General features: G+C 48.5%; 1 pseudogene; it reads left to right on the top strand.

The window, feature by feature from the left end:
* The first annotated feature begins 20,305 nt into the window (after positions 1-20,305).
* On the top strand, positions 20,306-21,914 carry LOC123169556 (uncharacterized; annotated as a pseudogene).
* Positions 21,915-22,279: the final 365 nt, after the last annotated feature.

Here is a 22,279-nt window from a genome sequence, read left to right as displayed (position 1 = left end):
TCGAGCTTGATGAGGAAACCCTCCCCATTGAACCAGATCTGGACCGATCCCCGCATCTTCTCGGGCTTGCGGCAGGCGAAGCGCATCCGCACCGGGCCGGAACGGATCAGAGTCAGCTCATCCACCATCAGCGGCCTGCCCAGCATCGTTAGCCCCGCCATCAGCCTGTCCACCTTGCGGTGCTTGGGAGGGATGCCTCATAGCTTAACCCACACCTCAGGCATGGTTTCCCCTTTGGGCGCATCGGTCACGGCATCACGGATGAGCGCAGTGATGTTGTTGATGGAGAGGAATAGCTTGCCACTGCGAGTAGCCATGCGCAGCATCGCCGAATTTGGGAAGACCACCGAGAAGCTGTCGGTGTCGATTTGAGCCACCTGCCAGTCCCACGCGCCCTCAAACAGGTGAGGCAACTCAATCTCCAGAATCTCCTTCGATAGCAAGCCCGGGGACGCTGAGAGAATGGTAGCGTTGACCCCAAACCCGCTCTGCTCATCTTCGGCATCTTCAGGAAACTGCAGGCAGAAGAACCCCCCTCCCGGAATGGCGTGCCCCATAGTCTGAAGCAAGAGGGGCTTGCCACGAGAGGGGCAGTAGGCCGAGACGTGGCCCTCCTGGGAGCAGAGGATGCAGAGAGGCTGAAACTTGCAGTTGCTCTGGAAGTGATCTGCACGGCCGCACTTGAAGCACTCCCTGTCATTGGCCTCCTCCACCGGAATGGGCTCAGCGGCCGTGCCCTTGGAGGACCCCACAGGCAGCGAGGTCGGCGTCTTGGAGCTCGACTTCCCCACCGACTTGATCTTCTTCTTCTTTGCGGCGTAGGGGTCACCGGTCCGGTCGCCTTGGAACTGCGGCATCTCCTCGAGACGCTTGAGCTCGAGCCCCTTCTTGTATTCTTCCTTCTTCCGCTTCTTGCGCTCCTGCTCCTTCAGCCACCACGATGGCGGCGGTCCCCAGCCACCAGCCTCACCGTCGTGCGCCGCGCCTTGCGCCTTGGCCTGCGCGCGAAGCTCGCGCTCGCGGGAACGCACCGCTGCAGGGTCGAGGGGCGGCAGGGGACGCTTGTCCGCCCGCCGGTCAGCCTTGGAGGCCATGGCTACCACCTCGGCGAAGGAGCGCTCGAGGGACGGCGGGGGGGGTGGGGAGAAGGGAGCGAGCGGAGCGGCCGAAACGACACGCCTTCGATCTGGTGGCTGGAAACCCTAGCGATGGATCTAGGGTTCCTTTGGGCAGCCAGAGCCACTTAAGTACCCTCTCCTCTGGGCCTGGGCCAGGCGGGCCGAGCTTCCTGCTTACAGACACTGGGCTCCCCTGGCGCAGCCAACCCGGGCTGGCCACCACCACTTGGGCCGGACCCGAGCCAGAAGTGGGCCGCGAGTCCAAGACGGCCCCAAGGCCCATCTGACCCCCTGCTCTGGGACCCCAACCCTAGAGCAGGGCGACCCCGACGCCGCCGGCGCCTCCCGCACCGCCGCCGCCGGCACAGCAGACTCCCCTGAGCCCTGTGAGCCAGCCCGAAGCAGGAGGCCCTCCTCTGCATCCGGGACCGCGAGAACAGCGAGCCCCTGCCGCGGGGTCGCCGCCCGGGCGGCACTGCGCACGGCCCCAGCCTGAGATCCACGTCAACGAGGGCCACGACCTCCAGGCGCAAATGCCCGCCGCCGGCCAGCGAGGAACGAGCCCTCGAGCTCCTCCGCCCTGGCCACGAAATCTCCCACCGAGCACTGGGACGGACCGCCCTCCGCCCCCGCTCCATCATCCTCGTCTTCCACTTTGTCTTCGGAGTCCACCCCCGCCAGGCCTAGAAGCGGCTGTCGGACCAGCCTCCGCCGCCCACCGGGGCGCACCGCGGCCCCGCCCTGGGCGCTGGGCACGCCGGCACCGCGCCCGCCTGGACCAGCGTCCACTCCGACGCGCCCCGCCAGTCCTGGTCCGCCGCGCCCGCATCGCGCGCGCCATCGCCATCCTGGTCGCCGCTCCGTACAGGAGCCGTTGGAGTCATTTTTTCCCAGTCCCGGCCCTTCTGTCCACCTGGCCCTCATTTCAGCAGTTGTTGTGTTTAGGGGGTTGTACCGAAGCAGAAGTGTAGTAGTCTCATGTCTTACTTAGATTGCGCAATGGGAATTTTAGGGTTTTGGTAGTGTACCTTGATGAATGATGATCATAGTTTTCTGGCCTTCTTTTTGTATGTATAGCGCTCTAGTCTCAGCTGCTTTGGTCATGAGCTGCACTGGTCTTGGTGATGCATTCCTAGCATGGCTGGGTGACTACAAGTTCCAGGCCACTTGACTCCATTCTAACTAGAAGACACGAATAAGTAAATTTACCGGTTCCGGGAGGTACCGGTTTTTAATTGACAGTCCATCAGTTTTATCTAGATTGGTGAGACCAGCTGCGTATAAACATGCAAAGCATTTTGCATAACTATACTGAGCAATACGGGCTGACACACCTACCGCCTTTTCGGAGGAAAAAGAGTATGAGACTGGATGACCACACATGTAATATTCTCTCTCTCCCACATAAAGACTTGGGTTTTAATTTCAATACCACAGTTTAAATCACTGATAACTTCTGAACCATATTTCCGTTTTTGTAAATTTTTATATATTTGAATCCAGGACAATAAGACCTTTCAAACAAGACCAATCTTGGATACATTTTGACTAGTTTGAATTTTATGTATCATATTTCAATTTTAGTTTATTTCGACTATTTCATTCATCTGAAACGACTAATTTCATTCATTTCAATTGAAAAACATGTTCCAATTATTTTCCAAAACGGATTTCAATTGAAAAACTATTTCACTCATTTCAATAAACAAAATTTACTCACTCCAAACAAATTATTTCACTAATTTGAAAATATATATTTCACTCATTTACAGAACATATTAGATTCACCCATAGAGAACTGATTTCACTCATAAAAAATATATAGATTTTAAAACAATATTTCATTCATTTCAAGAAACTAATTTCAGAAAACATATTACACTCAATCAATTGAAATACCATATTTCAATTGTTTCAAAAAAAAGTGATTTCACTCATTACGAAAGATAGATTTCGGTCATCTCACTAGTTTTGAAAACACATAACACTCACAATATACACATTGAAATAAGGAGTTTTAAAAAATAATTTAAAAACAATTTAGTTCATTTAAAAAATATCATTCAAATAAAAATTATTTTACTCATTTTAGAAAGGTTATTTCACTCATTTGAAATACTAATTTCGCTCACTCCATTTGAAAAGACATGCTCGAATTATTTCACTCATTTTAGAAAACTGATTTCACTCATTTTAAAACAAAATTTCACTAATTTTAAAAATAATTTGAAATAATCATCTTCACATTTCAGCCAGTTTCACATTTCACTAGATTCAGAAAACACATTACACCCGTTTACACAAGTTAGATTTCACTCATTTTAGAAATCACATTTCGCTATATTTAACGTATTTCACACCGAAATATGTGTCATGTGTATGGAAAACAAATTTCACTCATCTAAAGAAAATAATTTCACATGGTTGAGAAAACGTACCTCACTCAGTAGAGAAACTAATTTCAATTATTTCAAAAAACATATTTCGCTTGTTTCAGAAACCTAATTTCAGTCATTTGAAATGTTGAAATTAAATGTTTGAAATGCATCCAAATTTGGTCTTATTCTAAAGCTCTTGGCTTCAGGAATTCAAATATATAAAATATTTCAAAAATAACAGTATGGTTTAAGAGATAGAAATGATTGAAAATCCTAAAGAGAAAATAAAAGGAAAGGATTTGTACCACGGCACCACATGCAACTCAGGATAGACTCTCTCTCTCTCAGCTGACATGGGTCCCATTAATCTGACATTGATTTGACTTAAAACAGAAATACAAGAAATTATTTACGTCAATACTTTGATATACACATGTATGTGTATGGCAGCAAGGCATTGGTGAGAGAATCACCCGTAGCTCCCAGCACCGGTAAAAAACACTTTGCGCTAGAAGACATGACGTGAATCATGCATTAGTGAGGACAGGGGCCAAGAATTTCTCTCTGGGCTGAATCAGTTTGCCGCTGTTAACAATGTCTCTGAAGGTAAATAATACAGTATTATCACGCAACACATGTTGCCATGGATGAAAAGAAATGGATCAAAATCAAGAATCACAAGCAGCACGGAATCTGTCCTCTACGTCTTCAGCACCGCATCATGATCGGATTGACGGAAATTTTAAGAAAATTAAAGGCAAACGGGAGGGGCAAGTTTCAGAAAACTGACGCGAAACTGAACTGGGGACATATTCGGATTCAGAAAAAGGAAATCTGACGCGTTCTCCATCATCTGTCCAGCGTCTTTAAATATCAGCACAAAGCACGTTCGCGTCCCGCAGACAAACCTCGCCAAAATCCCAATCGCCCGCCCTTTCCTAGCTGCAGTAGAACCCTAGCAGCAGATCGGGCAGCCGCCGGCCGGGATGGAGGGGCTCGACGTCGACGACGTCTTCCACCACTACCGGCTGAGCCCTACGGAAGTGGAGGTCGTCACCTACTACCTGCCACGCCTCCTCTCCGGCGAGACGCTGCACGGCGCCGACAAGCTCATCCACCGCGTCGAAATTTCCGGCTGCGAGCCCAAGGATCTGGCCGCCCGATACGCGCCCGCGCCGCAGGCCGTGAGCAGCGGCGATCGGTGCTTCTTCACCGTGCAAGAGCAAGAACGGGAGCAAGCTCCAGAGCGTGCGCGGCGCCGGCGCCGGCACCTGGAGCATCCAGAAGACCACGGAGATTTGCCACGCGGGATGCAAGGTCGGCGAGGTCAAGAACCTCTCCTTCAAGAAGAAGGGCAAGTCGACAGGCTGGGTCATGGAGGAATACCGGTGCCTGCTGCCGGAGGCCACCGTCTCCGACGGGGTGAAGGTGTTCCTGCAAGATGCACTTGGCTCAGCATGCCCCTGACGCGGCCCGACAGGAATCGGAGGCGTACAAGCTTCAAGAAGCGCAACCAGAGGCTGTGACCCGGAGCACGCACGCGCAGAAGAGGCCAGCGCCCGCTGCCGCCGCCGATCCTCATCCGCCAAACCACAAGAAGAGGATGCGCGGTGCCGTCCCCGTTTGAGGCTTGGGGCAGTTGGGCAGTTGTAACGTATCAGTACCACTATTCAGATTTTTTACAAGTCAGTACCACATTTGAGGCTGGTCGTTGCAATACAGGCTAAACTGTGTATAACTCTGTATTGACGCGGTATCTGACAACCCGGCCCCACCAGTCAGTTCACAAGCCGCCGAACCGGCTCGTCCGGTCTACCTGGTCGAACCCAACTCCCTCGAACCCAACTCACTCACTCCCCACGAACCCTAGCCCTCGCCCCGCTCGAGCTCTCGCCCGCCGATTCGCCGCCGACCGCCGCGCATTCCCCTGCCGCCACCGCGCCATGGTTCACGAGGATGAGAGCAGCGACGACTACCCCAGCCTGCAGTACATGAACTCCTCCGATGACGACAGCATGTTGTACCGGGTGAGTGGTGTAGCTAGGGTTAGGGTTAGGGTTCCTGCTTTGGGGATTTGACTTTGATTTGGGGGGTTTTGGTTCATTTTGCTCCCGCAGATCCCTGCCAGCATTGAAGACCAAGACTACATGGGCATTGAGACTGGAACCATTGTTCCCTGCGAGGAGCATGGGCTGCCATGTGAGAGGCGTGTAGCCTTTGAGGGATTTGAGACGGGCAGGAGGTTTTTAGCCTGTCCTCTTAAAGTAAGATTCTACACTTTCTATGTCTTTGTATTAAAATGAGTTAGTAGTAGCCCCACAGTTAGTAGTAGCCCCCCATGTAAGATTCTGTTCTTGTGATTGCCATTCTTTATCCAATTAGTAGTACTTATGCACTGATGCTGATCATTGGAGTAGGCATCTGTTAATTTTTTATGTGGCCAGGAGCTTAGTTTCCAGTGCACAACATTGTTTAAGCTTTGATCCTGTTAGTTAAGTGCTTTATGAGTGCTTTATAGTTGATTATTGTAGGTCATTGATTATTGCAGTGCACATGTTGTGTTGTTCTTTAGGTCATTGATTATTGTAGTATATTATTGAAATACAGTTAGTTAGCTCTGTTGTTCTTTAGTTCTTTATTTAAGATCATATTACTCTATTCTTTAACAAACATAGGTGCTGGATATATTGCAGGAAGGTCAGAACTGTGGTTCTGTTCAATGGGTTGACCCAGAGTGGCCTCCTACAATGCAAAATGCACTGTTGAAGCTATGGGAAATGTATCAAGACAGCAAGAGTGATAGGAGGAAGGATAACCTGGAGAGTTCACTCACTATTCATCATTTGACAGAAGAAAAAAATAAACTGGAGGCCAACTATGACAAATTAGTTGAAAATGTTCATGAACTTTTGAATGCCCAAGAGGATAGGGTGCTGGATTTCAGATATTTGCAGTCTAAGAGTGCAGAGGAGAGGAATGCTGAGGTGACCAACTCAGTTGTCTCAGATATGAAGACAGAGATGGAGAAGAAAGAGGCAGAGATCTTCAAGCTGCAAGGGAAGTATGAAGTCCTTATGAACCTGACAAAAGCCCAAGGCACTGTCATCAGGAACCTGAAGTTTAACCATTTGAAAGAGAAGGAAGTGCTTAGTGCAGACATGAGGAACTTGCAGTTCCAGGTTGCTGAACTAACTAAGTCTGTGGAGAAGCTAACCCAAGAAAATCTCAAGTTGAAGCAGGATGCTGAACTCACCCAGTCTCAGGAAAAGCTTACCCAAGAGAATCTCCAGCTGAAGGATCACATTGGTGATATGAAAAAGGGACATGATAAGCTCATCCAAGAGAATCTCCAGCTGAAGGATCACATGGGTGATCTGAAAAAGGGCCATGACAAGCTCACTAAAGATAGGGCTCAACTCAAGCTTCAGATTGCTAATCTGTTGAAGGCAGAGGAGAAGAACAAGCAGAATATGAAGGGGATCCAGGCCATCTTGGATGAATGAACAAGATGAAGAGGCTGCTAAGCTAACCTTTTGGGAAGTAGTATCAATGGATCTATTCTGTATGTCTATATGGATCTGTTAGTTTGAATTATGGTTCTGTAAGAATCTATTAAGTATGTTGCTTTAAGTTATGAACTATGTTGTACTCCAGTATGTTGCTGTAAGAATCTATTATGGCTATGTTATGTATGGATCTTTTAGTTGGAATTATCTTGCTTGCATAGATGCTTCATAGATGGATGTAGTTAGATAGATGTTGGGTTCCGTCGACGTCGACAACCCATAAAGACCAAAATAACAGAAAGAGTACACATATAACCCCCTCATCTCTTGGGGCATAATTGACATAGTTTAGATTCATGACTAATAACAGAAAGAGTACTCTAACAGATAGCATGTCAAACCAAAATAATAATTGTTTTGAAACAGACTTAACTTGCCCCTCATCTCTTGGGGCAGCACTGACATAGTTTAGAAACATGACTCATACATAGTAGAAAGAGTACTCCACCAGATAGCATGTCAACCCAAAATGATAACTGGTTTCAAACATACATAACTTGCCCCCTCATCTCTTGGGCATAACTGCCATAGTTTAGAAACATGACACATGACACTCAGGTATTTCCACTTGCAGTTAAATAGGACATCCATCCAGTATGAGTTGTAGGGCCAACAGAAGTGGAAGCCCCAGCAACAGCTCTTGGTGCAGAGAAAGGCCTTGAATGCCTTGCAGCACCATGCCTTGCACCAGCTCTTGGTGCAGCCTGTGCTCTTGGTGCAGCCTGTGCTCTTGCTGGTGCAGCCTCTCCTCTTGCTGGTGCAGCCTGTGCCCTTGCTGGTGCAGCCTCTGCCCTTGCTTCATCAACATTCCTTGGTCTTCTAGATGCCTTGCAAAAATGAAGGAAACATGAAGAGAAGGAAACATACAATAAATACAAAACATAGTACTAGTTAACAAGGTGCTTACCACATGCTTATTTTTTCTCGAAGTCAACTCTGGTTTCAATTGTTTGTTGCAGCTGGTGTATCTATGGCCTTGCAGCCCACAGTTGATGCATGTTATAGTGGCCATTCTTGAACTCTCCTTTGGCTTTGGAACCTCAAATCTGCCCTTTATCCTCTTTTCTCTCTTTCTTCCCTTCTTCACATGAAATTTAGGTGGCTCTATGTCTGGTCCTGTTGTCTTTGTCCAATCATGTTCACCAGGAACAGGATATATCATTGGTTCATAAGCTGCTAGGTAAAATGGTTTTTTGAAGAATTTACAGACATAGTCCTCTGAAAACCTTTTTGCCTTGTTAATTGCTGATATTGCATGGTTGCATGGTGTCCCACTCAGGTCCCACTTTCTGCAACCACATGTATGAAGTGCCAAGTTGACAGCATGTGTTTGCTGCCCACTGGTTACTAGCCATAGATTAACACCAGCTTGAATGGGTTTACAGAATCTGGCCCTTTCCTTTTCCACCTCTAACTTCTCAGCATAATGGGGTGTGATCTCCCACAGAGCTGCCTTTCCACTCTCTCTATTCCTATGCCACCTCACCATCTGCTTATTCTTAATACCATCAATCATAGTCCTAATAGGTTTTTTCCTAAAATCAAGGATGTACTTGTTGAACACCTCAGATAGGTTGTTAACAACCAAGTCTGTCTTACAGTTTGTGTCAAAAGCATGCCTAGCCCAGAATCTTGCAGGTATTCCACTCAGCCACTTCCAAGCTTCCTCACTCTCATTTTTTAGATCATTCATTGCAATGTCAAACTTGTATTGGTTATAAGCATAACTAGCATTATCCATGCATTTCTTAAGATCTTCTCCCCTAAACCCAGCATTCTGGAAGTTTGCATACAAGTGCCTAAGGAAAAATCTTTGGTGGCAGTTGGGAAATACTTGAGAAATTGCATTTAGTAGGCCCTGTTGACATAGCATATCATACTAAGCTACTGACATCATAGTATAAAGACCAAATTTGCATTAAGATAAACAAGAGGATGCATTCATACCTTCTGTCTATCAGACATGATAGTATAAGGACCAAATTGTCCAACTTCTCCTCCTAGACATATCTTCAGTTGGTGCAGAAACCAACACCAATTTGCTGTATCCTCTTGTCCAACAATACCAAATGCCAGTGGGAAAATGTTGTTGTTGCCATCTCTGCCAGTGGCAGCAAGTATTTGAGCTCCAGTGGTGAGCTTAATAAAGCAGCCATCAACACCTATATTGCATTTGTAAGACCAAATTCAGTAACTAACTATTCTATATATGTCATCTACAAAAATTTATACACAATTCTATATATGTCATATAAAAGCAAGGACCTATTTTACTCACTATATAACACTACTAACCTACTAAATAAAGCACTAAAATAAAGCATATACATCATATAAAATAGGTCACTAACCTATGAATGGTCTGCATGCACTGAGAAAGCCCTCCCTTGCTCCATTGATGCAGAAGAACATAGCATGAAACCTTGGTCCTGGATGTGGTATTTTTGTAGTAGGTTTTGGGGTTACACTTGTAACTATAACTCTACTCCCAAGGTTTGTATCCATGATTGTTTGAGCATAGTCCCTCAGCCTGGGATACTGTTTCTTGTGCTCTCCTAAAACAGCCTCTACAACAAGGTTTTTGGCCCTATAGGCCATGTGCTTGGGCACATCAACACCATACTTCTCATTGCAGTTGTCAATCAGAGTCAAAATAGTTGTGTTTGGATCAGACCTGAACAGGGACTCATATGTCTATGCAAGCCACTTTGCACTAACCCTTGATGTCTCTGTAGTGCTAGGGCAAGTGTGCTGCAGCCTCATTTTTTTATTGCAAATGTCTTCTCCCCTTTGATAACTGCTGCAACTATGAAGAACTGACAATGCTCTTGTTTGCAGCAAACAATTATCCTTTTGTCTGAGTTTCTATGATACCTGAAATTTCTTGCCTGTGTAATGTGCAAGCTCAACAGAGCATCTCTGAATTGTTGCTAATTTTTGAAACACATGTGCATACATAACTGTTGATGTGGTTGCTCCAGTTTTTCATTATACCATATCCTTGCTGGCCTTTTCATGGCCCTACTCTTCCTTCCTTTTGGTAGGACAAATGCTAGTGGCTCAAATTCATCATCTTCACTATCCAATAGCAACCCAGTATCTTCTTCATCTGATGATGGTCTGAAATCTGGTTTCAAGTCCTCTAACACATTAGAATGTGTCCTAGTGGTGGGCCCTCTCCTAACTGGCAGCTTTTGCCACTTTTTAACAGCTGCTTTCATGGGTGGTTCCTTCTCATTCTCAGAATCTTCCTCCTCATCCTCCTCAATATCAAACAACTCCTCAACCTCAGTGTCACCCTCATAGTGTAGCTGTTCCTTATCTGAATCTTCATCTGAATCTGCATCCTCTTCTAGTTCTGCATCTGCTAGCCTCTTTCCCTCTATTATCTCTGTGTCTTCAGCAATCATGTACTTCTTCATGCAGAAAGGGTTGTTGTCACTGTCATATGCCCCTTGAGAGTCATCAGTACTCTTATATCCCTCCTCTTCCTCTTCTTCCATCACAAATTTGAGCTTCCTCTTGCTGACATTTCTGCTCTCTTGTGTGCACATACCAGCAGGTTGTACTACTGCACTACTGTTGCTGCTTTGACTCTCATAAACAACACCATGATCATTAACAGCAAGCACAGGAGGATCTCTCAGATCATACACAACAGGTTCTTCATATAAAACCGTGGCTAATTTTTCCTCACTAACATGATATGCAGTACTGACAAATGATGTGGCCCTGACTAACAAGTTCAGAACTAAACTGTCCTCATTCTGCTTCTTAATTTGCTGCAACTTGATGTTTGTGTCTATCAAATCTAGGGCATGCTCTCTCTGCACTCCTATGCATGTATTCCCCATGTGGTACAATTCATCACTGAAGTTAAATCCTTGTGTTCGCATCAGTGCATACAAATTCAAATATGTGACATCTGAGTTGCATATCTTCCTATCCAAATTATGGTGAGCATCGAAGTGAATCCTAACATCCCAAACAGCATCATCCAAACTACAATGGACAGCAAAATTTCAGTAAACCTAACCCTGGCCCGAATCATGGCACAAATGAGAGAGTAGAGAGGGAGAGGACAAAGCACTTACAGTACGCCACCCAATCCATGGCTCCAGTGATGGCTCGTGGTAGGGTTGGCCACCCAGATCTCAGCCAGCCACAGCCGCTGCTCCATGGACAGCGGCGCCTCCATGCCCTCGTCGTCGTCGCTGTAGTAAGCAGACGAACTGGACTCCTCGCCGTCGACTTCGATTCCTCGGTGCGCATCGCTCCCGAGTCCGGGGAGGTCTCCGTACCCGCCCACAATGCCACCGCTGCTCCGGCCACCGCGACCGCCGCCGCCGCCGCCCGGACTAGCCATCGCGAGGAGAGGGAGAGGGAGAGGAGAGAACTGCTAGGGTTAGACCGAGCCAAGACCGACCGAGCCGTAGACCGGCCGAGCCACCCGAGCGACGCACCGGTTCGGCGGCTTGTGAATTGACTGGTGGGGCTGGGTTGTCAGATACAGTGTCAATACAGAGTTATACGCAGTTTAGCCCGTATTGCAACGACCAGCCTCAAACGTGGTACTGACTTGTAAAAAACTTGAATAGTGGTACTGATATGTTACAACTGCCTCAAGTGTGGTACTTCCCTGCAATTAACTCTGACCCGGAGCACGCACGCGCAGAAGAGACCAGCGCCCGCTGCCGCCGCCGATCCTCATCCGCCCAACCACAAGAAGAGGATGCGCGGTGCCGTCCCCGTCCCGGCACCTGCCACATCGTCGTTCACCGCTGCAGCACCGGTTTTCTTGCCGGATGAGTCCGTACCTGAAGCTGACGACGACACGGTCCGGTTCTGTTGCACAATGGATGAGCTTCTCGGGTCACAAGTGGAGGAAAATCTCCCAGTTGGAGCTACTGACAACATCAAACAGAATTTCTACTTGGAACCAGAGGGGCTTTTCGCTGATGTTGCAGAAGAAATCGTCCCGCTCGAAGATGACGAGCTGGAGTTCCTTAGGGCTATACTCGATGAAGGAGCAGAAGCGCAGGAGCGGGAGGCTGTCTCGATGAACGAAAAGTCATCCATTGTCCAAGACGTGGGGACTTCCAAGCCACCGCCGATCATCTTCCATGATCCATTTGAAGCAGCGTGGAAGGCCGAAGAGGCGCTCGAGAAGGAGAAGAGGTGCAATGCCGCGGCCAATCTTCACGCTGGAGGGCACAGCAACTTCTTCTCACCTGCAAGTGTCTACTAAGTCCGATGTTGAAATTGTTTTCAAAGTGTATACGAGGATACTCACTGGCTGATTTCGTCCATGTACGATCGCCACGGATGTACCTCTGAGCAATTTGCTCCACTTGTTCATGCAAGCTACTAAAACTGTTGTTGTACTTCTTCTGCTCTGTTTCCTGTGATGGACCATGTTAAAACTGCTCTTATCTTTTTGTAGTAGGCTCAGATAAGCAAGCGTGATGCAGTTATGATCTGGGCAACCAAAGATAAGAAGTAGGAGTAACTATGTTTGTAAATCAAAACTGTTTCACCCGCTCTTGATAATCTGCAGAACAACTACAAGTTCATAAGTTGCAGAGCAGATTCAAGTTCTGGCAAAAAAAATGTTCTGCCTATTTACAGTGTGGAGTAAACAGTTATTACAGTTTCAATGTGGATGATTTATAGTGTGGAGTAGTCATATCTTTCCTTGAAATCTAAGTGCAATCCGTCTGTCTTGTTGCTAACTGAATTTACAGTATGCAAGTTTTTTTTTGCGATTGGAAAGAGAGCTTTATTAATTAAGGAATAGTTGTACAATCGTCTGCTAGATAGCACAAAAGAGCATCAGGAGGCCCCTGCAACCACAATTCGGTGCGGTGCTCCACTCTTGACAGATAAGCAAGGTGATCTGCAGTCCTATTCTGCAGACGACCAATGTGCCGACACACAAGCTCCCTTTCTCTCATCAACTCCTTGGTCTCATTTACAAGATGACCTACTATCGATCTATCCGTCCCCGGACACTCCAAGCACTTAATCAAGGATGAACAGTCCGTCTGAGTCACCATAGGCAATGTTGAATGCTGGACTGCCAGGGAGACTCCTTCTCGGGCTGCCATACACTCTGCTTCAAAAGCACTTGAGCAGTGTGGTATAAACCAGCACGCCGACAAAATGTGCTCTGCTATTCCTCGCCACCATAGCCGCTCCCGCCGTATGTGATTCCGCATCAAAAGAGCCATCAAGGGATAGAGCAATCCAGCCCTCCAGAGGTGGCGGCCATGGTGCAGGCTCCTGAGATCTCTTTTCTTGCTGTAGCTGAGCTCCTCCTCCCACTGGATTCAAGTCTCTTTTCCCCTTCAGCATATCGTAGCCCTTATCATGTTTTATCTGATCTAGAGAGATCATGTAGCTTTGTAAAAAACCACTAGTGACCGCGACCGGAGGCACAGCTTAATCATGCATGGCATCATTACGTAGCTGCCAGTTCCTCCATATTATCATCAGAACTTTTGCACGATCCTCTTAAGCTAGCGTCACTAACAAATCAAATAGCCACTCGTCACCTGTGTTCACTATTGTCTCCTTTGCTGGTATCTCCATATTTCCCCCATAGCATCCCATACAACACTAGAGGTTGGGCATGCTACAACAGCATGAAAGTTGTCCCCTATCTCCCGGCTACATCTCGGACATTCTTCCGCCACCTCCATATGTTTAGACTGCATTACCTGACGTGTGGGTAGTCCTTTCTTTAGCAGTTTCCGTGCACAAATCTTCACTTTTTGTGGAACTTGAATCTTCCAAAACATTCTCCAAACAGGCCGGTCCCCATCGGGTCTTGTACTTGTCGAGATCCCACCCTGGCTCTGAACAAACTCATTGACCGCAAGGTGGTATGCACTCCTGACAGTAAACCTCCCATCCTTCTCCATATTCCAAGCAAGAAAATCCTCCTCCGCTCTACGAGATATCTTGATCTTCACAATCTCCTGTATACCAGCTGGTATCATGTATTGGCTCAGCCGTTCTTCATTCCACGATCCGTCCGGTAGTATGAAATCAGCCACCCGGTTGTACCTACATGTTCCACGCTCTCCCAGTACTTTGCAGGAGCCCCCACGCGGTATCCAGGGATCCCTCCAAACTCTGATTTTTGGCCATTGCCAATTCTCCATATCATGCCTTTCTTTAGCAGCTCTAGTCCATGCTCGATACCTCTCCAAACAGGGGACGTGTTGCCTGTGAAAACAGTGTCAATTAGATTGCCATGTCTGTAATATCTCGCCTTAAGTAGCCTCGCACATAGGCTCTCAGGTCTATCAAGTAATCGCCAAGCTTGACGAGCTAATAGAGCTTGGTTAAACAACCTCATATCACGGAAACCTAGGCCACCTTGATTCTTTGGGCGTAGTAAATTTTCCCATGCAATCCAGTGTGTCCTCCGTTTCCCTTTCTCTGAACCCCATCAGTAGCTCCGTCTGAGTCAGCTCATCACAAGTTGACCACTTGAAGCTTGCTTCTCACCAAAGTCGAAAAAATCTCCTGCTCAAACACGATCCTCAAAGTGTTCACTTAGCACTCCAAGGCGGGTTTTGGTGCTACATCTAGTGCTCTGCGGGCACACATCCGCAAACATCATACTGCACTTTGAGTGGTTTATCAACTGTCCTGTTCCTGCAGTATAACTATCCAAAATGCTCTTTACAATCACCGCCTGCTCCTCGGATGACTGAAAAAATAGGAGTGTGTCGTCCGCGAAGAGAAGGTGTGATATCGAGGGCGCTGTTCGGCAGATGACCACTGGCCTTAACCCTTTGTTCATGACAGCATCCTGTATCAAACTCGACAACGAGTCGGCAACAGACTAAAACTAAAACGGTGACAAGGGATCACCTTGCCTTAATCCTCGAGACGGTTCAAATTGGTCCAGTAGCTTTCCGTTGAAGTTGACTCTGAACCGGACTGTAGTCACACATTGCATTACCCACTGGATCCATATCTCTGCGAAGCCAATCTTTCTCATTGCATTCTCCAAAAAGTTCCAATCTACCCGGTCATAGGCCTTCGAAAGATCTAGTTTATAAGCACAATTTGTCACCTCCGGGTTACGTTCTTGCTGGATATAGTGCAGCACTTTAAAGGCCACAATTGCATTATGCGAGATCAAACGCCCAGGCACGAAGGCACCTTGACTCTCCGAGATTATTTCATCAAGTATATTCCTCAACCTATTCACCATACACTTTGACACTATTTTATACTCCCTCCGTTCCAAAATAGATGACTCAACTTTGTACTAACTTTAATACAAAGTTGAGTCATCTATTTTGGAACGGAGGGAGTATATCACATTGCATAGCGAAATTGGCCTAAAATCCTTCAGACTTTCAGGTTCACTATTCTTTGGAATTAGAACTATACTTGTTTCATTTACTCCGTTCGGCATCACCCCATCTCTGAAGAAAATTTGTACTGCCGCAACTATTTCAGTCTTTACAGTGGCCCAATTCCTTTGATAAAATCGTGCCGGAAGACCGTCTGGTCCCAGTGCTTTTAAAGGGCCTATCTGAAACAAAGCATCTCCAATTTCCTTCTCTGAAAATTCCTTAGTCAGCATCTCATTCATTGCATCAGTGACTCGACCAGTTAAAAGGTCCAGGATTGGCCCCGGCACCAAGGTCGGATCCTTGGTATAAATCTCCTTGAAATATGACGAAGCCATACATTCCATATCAGTAGGCGCTGTGCACCATACCCCATCGTCTCTCTTAAGTTTCCTTATGAGATTCTTTCTTGCATGCCAAACAGCCCTTCTCTGAAAATACCGGGTATTCCTATCTCCCTCTCGGAGCCAATCAACTCGAGATCTTTGAAGCCACATCATTTCTTCACGATACAGGAGCTCATCCATCCTTTCCATCTTCTGCTTGATCGTTGTCCTATCCACTTCCATATGATTTAGCTCTGCTAGTTCCTCTCTCAGCTTCTCCAGTTCACGCCTGACGTGGCCGAACTTTTGTTTACTCCACTCGTGCAGGTCAGTAATCACTTGCCCAAGGGACTTTGCCACCACACCCAAATCACCCCCTTCCTTTACGTTCTCCCAAGAATTATGGATGATCTCCGGTAGAGCCGCTTCTCTTTCCCACATTATCTCATACCTTCTAACTCGACTTCTCGGCCGTGGGTCTGGCTGTTGTAACTGTAACAACAATGGACAGTGGTCCGATCTTGACGACGTAAGGTGTCGTAGTTCTGCATTCGGAAACCTCGCTATCCATTCATCATCTGCACAAGCCCGATCCAGCCTAACACGGACGTTTCGGTTCCCCTGCTGATGATTGTCAAAAGTGTATGGGAAGCCCGTGAAACCAATATCCTGCAGCTCACACACTGCCAGAGCATCCCTAAAGGCCGCCATTTGTGGCTCCGGCCTATCCCTCATCGAATAGTCATACTGCCATAAAGCCTCATTATAATCTCCAATGACCACCCATGGCAATGTAGAGCTAGCCTTAAGAGTAGCTAGCTCAGTCCACATCAGGTGGCAGTTCTCGACCCGTGGTTCCCCGTACACAAAGGTAACTCGCCAAGGCGGGTCATTCTGTTGTTCTCTAATACATACATCAATGTATCTGTTGCTCTTGCCTAGGATCCCTACATGAATGTTTTCATACCAGTAGAGAGCTAGACCCCCACTTCTCCCATCACTTCCCACTCCTTCAAAACCTTTCAGGCCCAATCTCCATCTCAGTTTCTCCATTTTCTCCTCCGTTTGCCTAGTTTCACAAAGGAAAACAAGGCTGGGGTTATGTGACTGACACTTACAGTATGCAAGTTGTCTCTAAATTCAGCAGTATTTATGTTCATGACTTTACTGAACTATGTTATGTTTTTTAACAGTGCCTTGATCTAAATAGTTGTATTTTAGCTCCATAGTTCTGTGTAATTTGTGCCTTGATTTTCTTTCATCTCTGAATGTTGTTGTTCCTGTGCTTGCTACTCCTTAATTCACACATGTACATGAGGTACAAGATGTTAAATTGAATCTAACCCTCCAATGTTATATGTTTTGAACTCCTTTCTGAAACCCCTTTTGTTAATTTTATCTCAAACAAGTACCCAGGTTTATGTCACTGATCGTCATTAACTTTTGTCTCCAACCTTTTTTACAGTACAAATCATAATGACTTACAGGCCCTGAAGCAAACCCGGAAGGGAACCCAGTGACCTAGCTCCCGCGACTCCGCAGCCGCCGCCGCCGCCGCGGCTGCGGCTTAGCTCGCCTCCCGTCCTCCACCCCTAACCATGGCCTCCTCTCCCACCACCAACCACACCCCCTCTGATCCCTCCCCAGCCACCAACCCCCCACCCCTCCCCACCGTCCTAGCTCCCCTGCCGATCCAGATCGAGAGCTGCTGACTGCCGGTGCTGAGGATGAAGACGGGGACTCTCGCGCGCACTCCGAGGGTTGCCCTGGGATCCTCCCTCCGCTCAAGCTGCCACCACCTCCAGATCGGCTCCCCCCGAACTTCACGCCGCCGGTGGTGACCGACGCATCGCAGGCATCTACGGAGAAGGGGTGGGTGGAGGTCGGGGGCCAGCATCGCCGGAGGTTGGAGAGGCTATCTGCCCCGCCCCGCAAGAAGGAGACCGACCGCGCCCTCGCTTTCAAGCGGAGAGCTTATGGGCTCTGCTTCCGTTGCTTGGCAGAGGACCACTTCGTCGCCGACTGTCGTGGGCCTGTCACCTGCCTGGGCTGTGGCCGCTCTGGGCATCGTGAGCGTGGCTGTCCGGACCACCTCCCTGCCAGCCATGGTCATCTCCGCAGAGCCCTGTTGCCGCCGGTTGCTCCTCACCTCCCCAAACACCCGCCCCAAGCTCCTTCACTGCGGTTGCAGAAGCGTTCGTGGGCCTCTGTTGTTGCTGCTCCGACTGGGCTCGTTCAAGGGGTCCCTTGTAGCAATTCCGGCGCCCCTTGTTCAGGTCTGTCCGACCCCGACGAGTCGACCTTGGCTGCTGATTTGGGGCTGCTGAAACCCCTCTTTGCAGCTCAGACAGAGGCGCTACGCGCCGAGTTGCAGGCTTTGGTTACCGCTCGTGCGGAGGAGGTCGTTCAACCCCTCCGCGACATGGTCGTTGCTTTGCAGGGTTGGGCGGCCCAGGTCTCGGGCCTCTTGGAGCGACTGGAGGCTATCAGTGGCAAATTTGTTGATTTGCCGGCCTTCAATCAGTCTCTTGAGGTGCGAGAGTGAGGGAATATGGGGAACGGTGGGGGATCTTCTTCCTTGGCGCCTTTGGATTTGCCTCCTCCCTGGTGCGAGCATGATGAGACGGCGCCCTTTGTTGTTACCGATGGTAAGGATGTTAGTGACGCGGGAGTGGCCGGGTGCTCGTCTGAGGTTCTGGCAACTATGGCGCTACCTGCAGATGTTCTTCCTGTGGTGGATGTAGTTCTACACGAGATTGTAATTCAAGGTGAGGAGGAGCAAGCTAAGGTTACTGAGATAGTCACATCGAGCAATGATATGGAGCATATTGAGCTGGCCTTGCCTGATGGTTTGGTTGGCGAGGTGCCTCCCTTTGTCTCCTCTTCGGTGACGTTTGCTTCAGGGGGCACTACCAATATGTTGTCTTCTGGGTCCGAGGAGCCACTTGGTGATATTGGTGCGCCATCTACCACCCTGTTGGATGAGTTCCTAAGCAGTTTCAGTTGCGCGGCGCTGGGGTCCTTGCTCGAAGAACCGATTCATGTGCAGATTGACGGTGCATCTACTTGTTCCGAGAGGCGTAGTGGACGTTTGGATAAGAAGAACAGAAACTGCAACATTCCTACTGCCAAGCGCGCTGAATATAGGTTGGCGGAGGCTTATGGTGAACTGCCGAAGGGGATGACATCTAAGAAAGGCTCCGAGGAGGATGTGCAAGAGAAGATGAACTCTTATCTTCGGATGTACAAGAAACCGCTTACGCCGACGTCGATCCAGGCAATTCATGCATTGGTGGAGGCCAATGGTTGATCTCATTTTTCAAAAGGTTAGGTGCGAGTTCACTTCTTGTCGCAGGCATGTTCTTGAGGTTGCAGTGGTTGTCTTGGTCGGGTATGTTGTGTTGACGATGGTCTTGGGCCTTGGCACCCTTGTATCTGGCTCGGACGACGTCCCTTGAGTGCTAGTCCGGTGTGTGGGGTCTTCGCCGGTTTCCCTTAATTAACCGATGCCATGTATGGTTTTTGAGTCCAGTTTCCCTTATTAACCGGACCAACTCTTTTCTTCTATATGCAATGCGGGAGCTCCCCGCCCTCTGACGAGGTTTCGACAAAAAAAATAACGACTTACAGATTATAGTACTAGTTGTCTTTTTAGTGCAAACTCTGTACTCGTTGACCATTTAACTCTGAACTTTTCTGACAGTTTCGGACTTTCTTTTGTAGTTTCATTGACTATCCATGAATCCCATCATTTGGTTGTATTTTTTACTGGTATATACGTGAAGGCGATACGAGTTGCTTGACTTTGATACAAAAGCTACGCACGAAGATCTTCGATAACCGCAATGGCAATGCCGATTTATAACCTGAAGTTTTACTTGGCCTGCGTGAAGTGGCAAGTGGAGCAAGTTTTCCATGCAGGGATTCAGAAGTTGACTTGGAAGGACTACAAGGAGAAGGGATCGTTCGGGTGACAGCAGGTCGATGGTGTCTCGGTCTCGTCTTGAGTCTTAGCCCGCACGTCAAGATCGATTATCCTGCCTCGTATTGGCAACAGTGACAAGCAGATCGATGGGGCATGGGCTTCAGCGTCTGTTTTTTTTTTTTTTTGGCGCCGCTACACGTCGGCCGCCGGGATCTTTTCAAAAGATCGGCCGCCTCATGAGTCGCACAATCTAGTGGCTCACGTCCCCCACTACTTTGCAACAAAGGTCTTGTTGCAGAAACATTTGCAACAAAGGTAATGTTGTAGAATATATTTTTTGCAACTTGGGTTGTGTTGCGGATTTTTTTTTTTGCAACAAAGTTCATGTTGTAGATTTTTTTCGCAACAGAGATTTTGTTGCATTTTTTTTTGGAACAGAGCTGATGTTGCATAGCTTGTCTAAGTTGCAGTTGTCGTCCGCCGCTATGATTTGCAACACCGCTGCTGTTGCAAGAAAAGGTAAAGGGCGCATGGCAGGCAAGGAAAAATAACGGACTATGTGCTAGCGTGCGTGACAACGCATGGATCAAAGCGTGCGTGCGTGTCCCGCAGACAAACCTCGCCCAAATCCCAGTCGCCCGCCCGCCCTTTCGTAGCTAGAAGCCCTAGCAGCAGATCGGGCAGCCGCCGGCCGGGATGGAGGGGCTCGACGTCGACGACGTCTTCCACCACTACCGGCTGAGCCCTACGGAAGTGGAGGCCGTCACCTACTACCTGCCACGCTTCCTCTCCGGCCAGACGCTGCACGGCGCCGACAAGCTCATCCACCGCGTCGAAATCTCCGGCTGCGAGCCCAAGGATCTGGCCGCCCCATACGCGCCCGCGCCGCAGGCCGTGAGCAGCGGCGACCGGTTCTTCTTCACCACGTGCAAGAGCAAGAACGGGAGCAAGCTCCAGAGCGTGCGCGGCGCCGGCGGCGGCACCTGGACCATCCAGAAGACCACGGAGATTAGCCACGCGGGAGTCAAGGTCGGCGAGGTCAAGAACCTGTCCTTCAAGAAGAAGGGCAAGTCCACCGGCTGGGTCATGGAGGAGTACCGGTGCCTGCTGCCGGAGGCCAATGTCAGCGACGGGGTGAAGGTGTTCTGCAGAATGCACTTGGCTCAGCATGCCCCTGACGCGGCCCGCCAGGAATCGGAGGCCTACAAGCTTCAGCAACAGCAACCAGAGGCCGTGACCCCGAGCACGCACGCGCAGAAGAGGCCAGCGCCCGCTGCCGCCGCCGATCCTCATCCGCCGCGCCCCAAGAAGAGGATGCGCGGTGCCGTCCCCGTCCCGGCACCTGCCACACCGTCGTTCTTGATGTATGATGATGCAGCCAGAGTATCATCCGAGTCCACTACAGCATCCAACCACACCGACGTTGCTTCTTCTTCACATAATAAGCAGCCACAAGCTCAAGCTCCGGAGATTTCCTCCCAGTCAGATGTGCTGGAGTCCACCCAATCAGTTTTGCTGGAGTCTGTCAAGCATTACAGCCAATAACAGATTGTTCCTGAGGCTGGCTCAAGCATTGCAAGGAGCTCATCTGAAGAGGATGTCTTTGAGCCATTGGAGCCTATTTCCAGTTTGCCGGATGGGGAGGCAGATGGTTTTGATATCGAGGCAGATGGTTTTGATATCGAAGAACTAATGAGAATGATGGAAGACGACCCAATTGAAGTTCAGCCGGCCACTGGAGCCAACACTGGCGTGGAGATGGGCCAACAGGAACCTCTGTACCTGGATGCCTTAGACCAAGGCGTGCTGGAGGGCATGCTGCTGTCCGATGACCCTTACCCAGTGTGTAGATCAGAGGATCGGGTCATGCACAACCCTGCCTTCCATGATGCTGACGAGGGGAAGAGGTACAATGCCGCGTCGGATCTTGACGCTCCATCGCTTCAGAGACAGGACCACTTGTGGAAACCGCGGCCGTGCTCCTTCGATCCATTTGAAGAAGCGTGGAAGGCCGAAGAGGCGCACGAGAACGAGAAGAGGTACAATGCCGCGGCCAATCTTCATGCTGGAGGGCACATCAACTTCTTCTCGCCTGCAAGTGTCTATTAAATCCGATGTTGAAATTGTTTTCAAAGTGTATACGAGGATACTCACTGGCTGATGTATTAGTTTGTCCATGTATGATCGCCACGGATGTACCTCTGAGCAATTTGCTCCACTTGTTCATGCAAGCTAGTAAAACTGTTGTTCATCTTCTTGCTCCTGTGATTAATTTTCTGAACCTTACATTCGCTCCTGCACCAGTACTTCTTCTGCTCTGTTTCCTGTGATGGACCATGTTAAAACTGCTCTATCTTTTTGTATTAGTTTCAGATAAGCAAGCATGGTGCAGCTATGATCTGGGCAACCGCAGATAAGTAGTAGGACTAACTATGTTTGTAAATCAAAACTGTTTCGCTGCTCTTGATAATCTGCAGAACAACTACAAGTTCATAAGTTGCAGAGCAGATTCAAGTTGTGGCAAAAAAAAGTTTGTTCTGTCTATTTACAGTGTGGAGCAGTGTCAATGTTCATGATTTACAGTGTGGAGT

This window comes from Triticum aestivum, chromosome 7D, assembly GCF_018294505.1.
Source record: "Triticum aestivum cultivar Chinese Spring chromosome 7D, IWGSC CS RefSeq v2.1, whole genome shotgun sequence".
NCBI lineage: Eukaryota > Viridiplantae > Streptophyta > Magnoliopsida > Poales > Poaceae > Triticum > Triticum aestivum.
The sequence above is the reverse complement of the archived record's forward strand: the minus strand, read 5'-3'. Positions and strand labels throughout refer to the sequence as shown.